The sequence below is a fragment of the Tripterygium wilfordii genome, chromosome 15, assembly GCF_013401445.1.
Source record: "Tripterygium wilfordii isolate XIE 37 chromosome 15, ASM1340144v1, whole genome shotgun sequence".
In the NCBI taxonomy this organism is placed as follows: Eukaryota; Viridiplantae; Streptophyta; class Magnoliopsida; order Celastrales; family Celastraceae; genus Tripterygium; species Tripterygium wilfordii.
This window is the reverse complement of record NC_052246.1, coordinates 9,941,598-9,952,080: the sequence shown is the minus strand read 5'-3', so window position 1 is coordinate 9,952,080 and position 10,483 is coordinate 9,941,598. Positions and strand designations below refer to the sequence as shown.

The 10,483-nt window shown below is 34.8% G+C and overlaps 1 non-coding gene across 1 annotated transcript; it reads left to right on the top strand.

Annotated features, from left to right (window-relative positions):
* Window positions 1-5,164: 5,164 nt before the first annotated feature.
* Window positions 5,165-5,254, top strand: LOC119980171. The gene has a single exon (XR_005463808.1). It is a non-coding gene; the product is annotated as a small nucleolar RNA Z221/R21b (small nucleolar RNA).
* Window positions 5,255-10,483: the final 5,229 nt, after the last annotated feature.

Sequence of the window (10,483 nt, the reverse complement as noted above, 5' to 3'; positions counted from 1 at the left end):
AATGAGTAAGAGAAGAAAATATAGAGAGATAAGCAACTGAACTTGTAATCTTATTCAATTGCCTTGGTTACCAACGATAACGTTAGCTTGTAATATATATAGGGAACAAAGATCACACATGATCATTTGATGTGACTACAACTCTTATATTTGAACCCAAATAATTTAAATCAATGTTATAATAATCCAAGCTCATACTTTGCAAGTTAAGAGCCCAATTAGCAAATGGGCCCAAACCAATAACTGAAGTCCTTAAAGTAAGAACTCATTTATAATGTAAGGCCCATTTGTGTGTGAGTCCATCAAGGTGAGCTTCAACTTGCAATTACATCTTCTTCGTGTAAATAGCCCTAGCGCTGCACAAACCAGAAACGAGGGAGAACAAGAGCTCAGATTATCACCCCCCCGCAAGCTGAGCAGGAGTTCTTCGTATGTTCAGCTTGTCTAGGAGATGATGAATTCGTTGAATAGATAATGGTTTGGTGAGAAGATCTTGGGTTGATCTGCAGTCTTGAGGTGAGCCAATTTGATTAGTCCTTCTTGAACTTTATCTCGTGTAAAATGTAAATCCAGTTCGATGTGCTTTGTACGCTCATGGAACACAGGATTTGTAGCTATGTGAATAGCAGCTTGATTATCACAGTATAGGTCCATAGGGTAAATAGCCTTGATTTGAATCTCTTTGAATAAATTGTGAATCCAAGTCATTTCACTAACAGTGGAAGCATTGCTCTGTATTCTGCTTTAGTAGAGGATCTAGAAACTGTTTTATGCTTCTTGGATTTCCATCCAGTGAGAGCATCACCTAATTTGACGTAAAATCCCGTTACTGATCTGCGTGTGTGGGTGCATGCAGCCTAGCCTAAGTCACAGAACCCTCTAACCCGTAAAATGTTAGAGGCAGGATAGAAAAGAGAACGGTCCAAAATACCTTTGATGGGAAGACTCAGTTGTATTACACACGTAATCTGCTAGGTATGTGGGTTTGTTCTTAACTTGGAATGTCTATCTAATTCATTGTTAGGATGAATAGAATGTGATATTTCATGTTCCCTGGGATGTTGTTGAGTACAATTTGGTGTTGTTTTTGCTTGAGTAGTTAGGAAAGGGAATTCTATTTCTTTGAAATGTACATCCCTAGAAGTGAACACTTCTAGAGTTTGAATGTTAAGAATATGGTAACCTTTGGTTCCCAGAAGGTAACCTAAGAAAATGCTTGGAATAGCTCTAGGTTGGAATTTAGAAGTAGGTGTTTTGTCTGTTTTGGCAATGCAAAAACAACCAAACACTTTAAGATGATTATAATCAATGTCTTTGTTATAAACAATTTGATAAGGAGTTTTTTGATCTAAAACTCTTGAAGGTAGTCTATTAACTAGAAAGACTGCTATTTTGATACAAAAAGACCAAAAATTTTCATCTAGACCACTCTGACTTCTAAGAGTTCTGGCCATGTTGATGAGAATTTGATGTTTCCTTTCCACTATCCCATTTTGTTGGGGAGTGTAAGGACAAGATTTTTGATGCATGATACCTTCTTGTAAGTAGAAATCTGTCATAAGAAATTCTTTCCCATTTTCAGATCTGATTGTTTTGATTTTTTTTATGAAACTGAGTTTGAATTAAATTAAAGAAGGCTTTAATGTATTTCATGGTTTCTTCTTTGGATTTCATAAGGTAAAGCCAAACCATCCTAGAATGATCATCTACAATGGTAAGGAAATACCTATATCCATCAATAGAAGTAGTAGAATTAGGTCCCCATATGTCCATATGAACAAGATCAAAACAAGAATTAGACAAAGAGTTGCTAATAGCGAAAGGAAGCCTTTTCATTTTTTCATAAAAACATTCATTACAATCCTGTGAATTTTTTGACAAAAAATTTGGCAACATTTGGCTTACAGAATGAGATGGATGGCCTTGTCTCATATGCTATATTCTATTAGAGGTTATAGAATTTGTGCTAGCAGAATACAAAATATGATGTTCTTCATCAAGTTTGTAGATGTAGAGTCCTTTAATCATGCTACCCATTCCAGTTTTCTTTAAGGTGACTAGATCCTATAGTGCACACTTGTTTTTAGAAAACAAGACAGTATGATGACTCAAATTAGTAAGTTTACTTATTGAGATGAAGTTGAAGGCAAAACTAGGAACACAAAGAACATTTGTGAGAGTAATTTGGGGAGTGAGTTTGACAGAACCTATGTGACTAATGCTATGTCTTTGGCCATTAGGTAGTGTGACATAAGAATTACACATGACATGATATTAATGAATCAATGATAAATTACATGTAACATGATCAGATGCACCAAAATCAACTATCCATTAGTAATATTTTGAATAGGATTGGTTATATATGATAATGTTGAAGCTGAAGCTGAAGCTATGTGATGCTGAGGTTGTGAAGAATTGGTAGCTTCTCCATTCACCTTAGTCTTAAGAAAATCAATGAGTTATAAGCATTGAACACTAGATAGATTCATATTTTGGGGTCTGGACTCACAGAGGAGGCTGAAACTTGGTTAGCTAAGTAGGATCGACCATTGTTAGGTTTCTTCCTTGGAGGAAAGCCAAACAATTTGAAGAATTTTTCAGTATTGTGGTTGTCCTTTTTGCAATGTTTACATTACATGCCTTCTCTATTGGATGAAGAACTCTTGGATATATTGTCAGAGTCTCTTTTTGGTCTATATCTGTGTTGTCCTGCTTGAAGGTTTTGTTGGAAGAGGAATTATTTGGCTTGGTGAAAGCCACAGCAACTGGAGTCTCTGTTACTGTCTCTGATGAATACATTTGTTGTGTATTCTCTTCCTGTCTAATCAAATTGAACACCACATGCAGATCAAGGAAAGGAGACATAAGGAGTATTTGACTACTTACACGATGATAAGAGTCATTTAACCCCATGAGAAACTACATAACTTTCTCTGTCTCTCTCTGTAGCATTACAGGTTTGTGAATGTTGCAGACATACTATCCACACTTGCACTATGACAAAGCTTGATGTTGTTGAAGTTCATCCCAATAGCCTTTTAGTTTGACATAGTAGTCGGTCACTGATAAATTAGCTTGTTTGATGTTAGCTAAAGCTCCGTATCTCTCCAATACTCAAGTCTTGTTGGTAGCTGAAAACATACTTTTTAGATCAAGCCAAAGATCCCCTGTAGATTTTTGACCAATGATACTAGCCAGAATTTGTGTGGATGCACAATTGGTAATCCAATTTCTAATGAGGCTGTTACCTTGCTTCCAAAGTGGAAGGTTAGGATCTTGTGGATTAGGAGTAGGAAGTGTGCCATCTATGAAGACAAGTTTATTCCTTGCTTCCAAGGTAGTGATCATACTGGAACTCCAAATATGATAATTGGATCCAGTAAGTTCCACATCAATCATTTGCTTATATCAAAGTCATTTGGAAGAAAATGATAGGGATTAAGAAAAGGATTAGTAGCAGTTTGAGAAGGTAAGGAAAGGGCATAATATATTACAGGTGTGGATAAGAGAGGTGTAGTATTGATTGATCGTGTGGGCAAAAGAGGTGTAGTAGTGATGGGTGGGTTAGGAAAAAGTGGAGGATTACCAGTTGTAGTCGCTGTGTGGAGATTAACTCCGTTATTGAGGCATGTCACTGTAGTGTACCTCATGTAATCACTAACCTCAGCTAATGCTTGTGAGACCCTAGAAGTGTCTGAATTTTCTGGATCCATAAGGCTCCGATACCGTAAAATAACTAAGAAACCTTGATTGTATTGTAGATAACAGATGAAAGAATGAGCAGAGAAGGAGATAAGCATGAAGAAGGAGTAAGAGAAGAAGAGATAGAGAGATACGCAACTAAACATGTAATCAATTTTCACTGTAAATTGGGGATACTTATTGTTAGCAGTTCAGGAAATCTATTGTTTTAATAGTTTGCCTCTTTAGTTGAGTTCATTTTACTCCTAGTGTAGCTCATCTTTTTGGGGAAAAGAAGTTCGTGAAAAAGGATAAGGACTGTGAATTCCCCTATAGTATTTATTGTTCTTAATTTTCTTATGTACATGTTGCCTTGGCTTCTCTCAAATAGGTTGGCTTGCAGTCTCTAAAAATCTGCAACATAGCTGCTTCTACTCTCATATATCATGCACTCTCTAAACAAAAACGATAACAATTTCAAATTTTTGGTGTCCCAAATTTCTCAAATATTATGTGTCAAAGCAATAAGTGAATTTGTGTGGAACTCTTGCATTTAAATTGAAAATAAAATTAATCATTCATTCTACAACAGATCATATTTGATACACGTGATACTAATTTCTTAAAGCAATTACAATGATATTTTTTTGCTAGGACCAACTAAATGTATTGGGATGTGTTTTGCTAATGTGGCTGGGCCAACAAAATATATTGATACAACAGTGTAAATTTGTTGGCTTGATTTTTGTGTAATAGAGGTGTGACCCAATAGTGATTTTAGTGTAAAATGTGTGTACGCGCGCTGTGGAGCCCATTTGTTAGAACAAACACATGGACATAACCAATGCGATGCATCCATGCTCCAACAAAAATGGACAAACAAATTTGCTCCATTGAAGCTTCTTTTTTGAAATGGGCCATTAGAATGAGACAACAATACACTTAATGCCCCATTATAAAACCACCATTTCAATTGCTGTTAGATTCCAATCAATGCTGCTCTTTGAATACTAGATTGGAACATTTCTAGTGTCGTAGGCCATTGATGATTGAACAGACAGTTAACCATATTATGTAAAAGCAAAAAAATTGTAGCGTGAAGTTATTCTTAGAGAAACAAAGAAGCATTCCATCAAAATATGGAATGGTATCAAGAAGAAGTTAACTTAAGCCCATGGGCCATGAAAGAAATTTAAACCCATGGGCCATGAATTAGCTTCTTCGTGAAAGCCAAGGGTAAATACGTCCCTACAGTTTTAGGGAAAATGATTAGGGTTTTCGTCCCAGACCAAGTGTACACTATATATAAATGGTTGCGCCCAGCCTTTCTTGTTCATCGACATACTGACTATCTTCGCGTCGTCTATTTGTTGCGTCAATGAAACGCTGCTCTTTTCTTCCCTTTTTGTTGTTTAATTCTCAGGTGGTTTAGGTGTATAGGGTTGTGGTTTGTTACTGTGATTTTGTGTTAAAATTTGGAGGGCGGTGAGGAGGAAAGTGAGGAAGTCATGCACCACTCTGATGAAATCTGTGCTGATAAACCGTCAATTACCCATTTACATCTGAGCCCCATTTGAATTACTTATGCTTTTAAGTCGTTATTGTTGGATTTTATTTTCTTGTTTGGATTTGTGAATTTGATATAATGCATAGAGGAGGTAACCAAGTGATGTGGATTTCTTTGATCCAACCATGATGCGGACCGTATAGCAGTTTTTGCTTCTGGGGATTACATTTGGTTTCTGATGGTTCTCTGTCGGTGTTTTTCTTAGCTAAATTTGTTAAATCGGATTTGTTATTATTATTTTATGGTTTCTTCTGCTTTGATTCTGTATTTTTTTTTATTAATATTGGCTAAATTTGTGTAAGTGCATACATTTTCTGAATTGATTTTTACTGTTGCCGACATACATATGCAATATTTATTATTTATTATTTTAATTTTGTTTAATGTTAACCATTAGATCTATTTGTCAATTAGATCAAGATCGTTTATGCTAGGTTATTTATCAAAAAGATATTCTCTGTTTCTCACTCTCTCTCGTCTCTACCCTGATTAGGGCCGTTTTTTCTCTCGTCTCTACTCATGCGACGACGTCTACGTAGTAAGCCCGAGCCAGTAATGCGGCTCAATTCATCTTTCACCCTTCATATTCAACCTTCGTCGTCCATCACTTTTCTCGTCTCTATCTGGTATATTAGAGTGATGAAATACACACACATGACACACCCTATAAAAGATTTTAGATTTAATTCATTGACGGATAATTTGTTGTGTCCATCTAGTTCCTTTCTCTTACTTGTTAGACTTAGTCAAGCAGGGAAAGCAATACTTGAGTCTTGAGCTATATCTCTTATGGATTACTGCTGTTGTGTTCTTATGTTCAAAGGTGGAAATTTGAGGGTTTTCAAGTTTCAGGTTATAGCCAATTAATTTGCTTCATTTTCTTGATTGGTAAATTTACCAATCATCGGCTATCACTACCGATTAAATTGTATATCGACCGACGATTTATCGATGTTATCAGTCACAATAACATATACGAATTATGTGATATTGATATAATCGGTAATGGTAATCCGTGTTTGGTAACGATAATCTCTGTTTTCTTGTTTTTCTTAAGAAAAATAAAATGTTACGTTATTTTTCTTTTATTTTGTTTTTGTTGCAGATGGAATATTTGAATGCCTACTTTCTGTATTGATTTGGTTATGTTTCTCTCCAATTTGTACATTACTAAATCGTTCACAAAAGCAGCTTATCGAAGGGTCTTTAGGGCCCTTGGAGTCACCCAAAGTAGCTTCTTTGACTCTCTTGCAATAACTTGTTGGAAACAAGTGACTTTAGAGTCTTGTGCATCATATATTTTATTTAAACAATAAATGTTTTTTGTCAATCAAATAATAATTTTTTGTCTCAAAAATTGAGTTAATTTGTTTATTTTATTCAATCGTCCCATTTTGGACTATTTTGAGACATTTTGACTTTTCTTCTCAATTCACTTTTCCAAAATGGCCTCAAAATAGGACAATTGGAAAAATGATCATATATTAACAAAATGTTTTGATTTTTGGAACGAAAAATTGTTGTTTGGTTGACAAAAATTATTTATTGTTAAAATACAATATATGATGCATCAAACAGATCCCAATGTTTCAATGACTCGTGATGGTTGAAAATTGGACACTTTCAACCAAGTAATGCATGGTTAAATGGTTAAAGACCAAATAAGCTGGTGAGACTAAGATTGACCTCACATATTGGTGGGTTTGCGGAGGGGCGAGTCTGAGTTGGCTAGGGAAGTTTGACACGGTAGTTTAGCAAAATTGGACCGGTTCAACTGATGATTGGCTTTATGTTTGGTTTGGTCTATGATATTAAAATCATTGAATCAAGTTTTGTCTGATTGAATTGACCGGTTCAATCATTGAACCAGATAGAACTGGACTGGTCAAATTGGTAAGTTCGTTGAAACTATAAATTTTGAAATTTTATTTTGAATCTACAACTCCACATGACCATTGTTTTAACCAATTAGGCTATGAGATTTTATTTGTTTTAAATGATACATTAATCATATATATCATTTTCCACAAGTGTCATAAGAAGAATTTTTGAGTTAATTTTGACGTAACTCGAACGGCTTATGACTCATTTGTTATAAGGCAGTTAACGTCATTTTAGTTTTAAAAAACTTTTGAAAACTCATTGAGACAAGCTCCCAAGCAATGGGTTTAAAATTCTCAATACTCTAAAAAGTAAAGCCCGACCCAACAGAACTCGCAAAACTCATACATCAAAAAACACCTAAAAAACCCATCATAAACGCATCAACTTAACCTTCCGCAATGCCTATTTCTGAACCCTCCCAACAAGCGAATTTGTGGATGATTCAATTATATTATCAAAAATCCTAATATACTCACATCAATAATATTGTCCACTTTGAGTTTATTATTTCTAGATCCTATGTTGAAGCTAAACATAGATCAATAGCTTATGCCACAAGTGAGCTGGTCTAGATTAGTGTTTTACTAAAGGAATTCAAGAGCTTCATCAACAAACCAATGACACTATTATGTGACAACAGAGCATCTATCACTATAGCTATGAATGCTGTGTCTCATGAAATGACGAAATACATAGAGATTGATTGCCATTTTTTTAGAGAGAAAGTAGAAAAGAAGATCATTGAATTTAAATACATACACACCACTGGGCAACCTGTAGATATGTTCACAAAACCATGGCGGTTCACCAACTTTACAACTTCATATCCAAAGTCAACCAGCTTCAGCTTTCAAGAGGGTGTTAAGAGATTGAAGAAGTTGTTCTCATTGATGTTGCTATGAACGGCACCTTTTCAAGTATGCTTTATTTTCATTTCTTATATATTTGCTTTCTAGTCAGATGACCCCATTTTGTCTACCCTTCCCTTATATTCGATTTTCTCTGTGCGACGTCGTTTCTTTTTCTTCTTATTTTCTAGTTCTGGTCGTTGTATCAAGGGACGAGTTTCTCCTCTTTTAGGTCACAGTGACTGTTGTAATTGGAGACATATATATTATCTCATCTTCCTCTTGTATAGTATTTTCGAAACTTAATGAATTAATTTAGCTCATTTTTCGTACTCCATCAAGATTCAAAATGATTTCACAACCCACCTAAACACCCAAAACCCATACATCAAAAAACACTTGAAAATCCATCACAAACGAACCTCCTGAACCTTCCGCAATTCCTATTTCCGAACCTCCCAACAAGCAGATTTGTGGATGATTCAATTATACTATCAAAAATCTCAATGCACTCACATCAATAATATAGTTCGCTTTGAATTTTATCGGTTCATTGTGCATACATAGTCCAATAATATTGTCCTCTTTAGGTTTATCGGTTCGTTGTGAATATATCCTGCTCGCTTTGCTTTATTTTTTTATGTTGTTGCCTATGTTACTCAGGCCTATTGTAGTAACCGGATTTCGTCCGATCCAAAAAAGAAAAAAATAGAAAAAAGAACACAAAAAATGCAAAAGCTCATTTCTTTGACCTATAAGCCCATAGATATTCATAATCCCTTTCTTGGATCCTTAAATACTCAAATCTTGACCCATTAAGATCAAATCTTAGAAAATATCTAAAAATAAGAGAATTGTTTTAAAAATGTCACATCTTTTTATTGTTTTTGCTAGAAGAATGGAAAAGTAAAAAAGAAAAAGCCAAGAAATAAGGAAAGTGGGGGAACAAAGAGAGAAAGGTGTGGCACAAATTGAGGAAAGAAAAAGAATAAAAAGAAGGAGACAAAGAGAGAAAGGTGGCACAAATTAGGGAAAGAAAAAGAATAAAAAGAAGGAGACAAAGAGAGAAAGGTGGCACAAATTGGGGAAAGAAAAAGAATAAGAAGAGAGGAGGCGTGAGAGAGAGAAGAAGGAAGGAGGCTTTGGCTTTTGGTGAAGCAAAACAAAAAAAAAGAAGAGAGGAAGAGAGGGAAGAGGAAGAAGAGAAGGAGAGAGGGGGAAAACCGATTCTTTGGATTTTTTTGGTAGAAGCTTCATACCCCTCCTATCTTTCACTCAAGTATTACTCTATTGACACTTGATTTCAATGTTTGATTCATTTTTAGCATCCTCGGATGTTGACTAAGAATAGATATGGTGTTTCTTGCATTCACCTTGGACATATGTGATGCTTGGGAGTGTTTTCGATACTAATATGTTGAGCCCCTTCTCTTTGCATTTTTTTTCCTTCTAGTTCTTGTTGGAAAAAGCGGGAGAGACCATATTTGGATTTGATTTTCTTGGTTTGGATATGTGTGAATCTCGTAATGTGGTCTTGACTCGATTTAAATCTTGATTTACATTTGAGTATTCTATTTTTCCCTCTCTTTATGTTTGTTTTGTTGGACGAGGCTCGGGCTTGGATATTATTTGGACGAGTTGATGGAGGCTTGAGCAATTTCAAGATTTTGTTTGGTTTATTGCGATATTTGGCCGCCATATTGTGTAATTTATCTTATTCATGTCGACTTGTATAATTTCGACATTTATTATTTGGATTATTTGTACAAGTATGGATTATGAATATATAAGTTTAAAATTGAATATAGGTCATTTTAATTAAGGAAATCATAAGTTGATTCCTTTTATTTGAATTATGGACCTTATTTGATTTCATTTATGAATTTGCCATAAGTTGGCAATAATAGATTAAGTTGATAGATGACACTTTTCCAAATAATCATTTATACCATAAGTTGGTATTTAAAATTAAACTTACCAAAAGTTGGTAGGGCATTTTATTAAATAAACCATAAGTTGATATCTAAAATTAAACCTATCAAAAGTTGGTAGGACATTTTATCATTCACACCATAAGTTGGTGTTTAAAATTAAACCTATCAAAAGTTGGTGGGACATTTTATCATTAACACCATAAGTTGGTGTTTAAAATTAAACCTACCAAAGTTGGTGGGACATTTTATCATTAACACCATAAGTTGGTGTTTAAAATTAAACCTACTAAAAGTTGGTAGGACATTTTATCATTAACACCATAAGTTGGTGTTTATAATTAAATCTACCAAAAGTTGGTAGTGTGTCTCCAAATACACTATCATAAGTTGATAAGTGTGTTGAAAGTAATAATTCAAACTTTAACAATTATACCTTGCAAAGAGCAAGTATCCATAAGATAGCCATGAAATTAATTAGGGTAACCGTTTTCAAATGGGAGTTGTGGGGTGCCTAACACCTTCCCCACACTCAATCGATCCCCGTACCCTTTTGTCTGGTTCGCAGG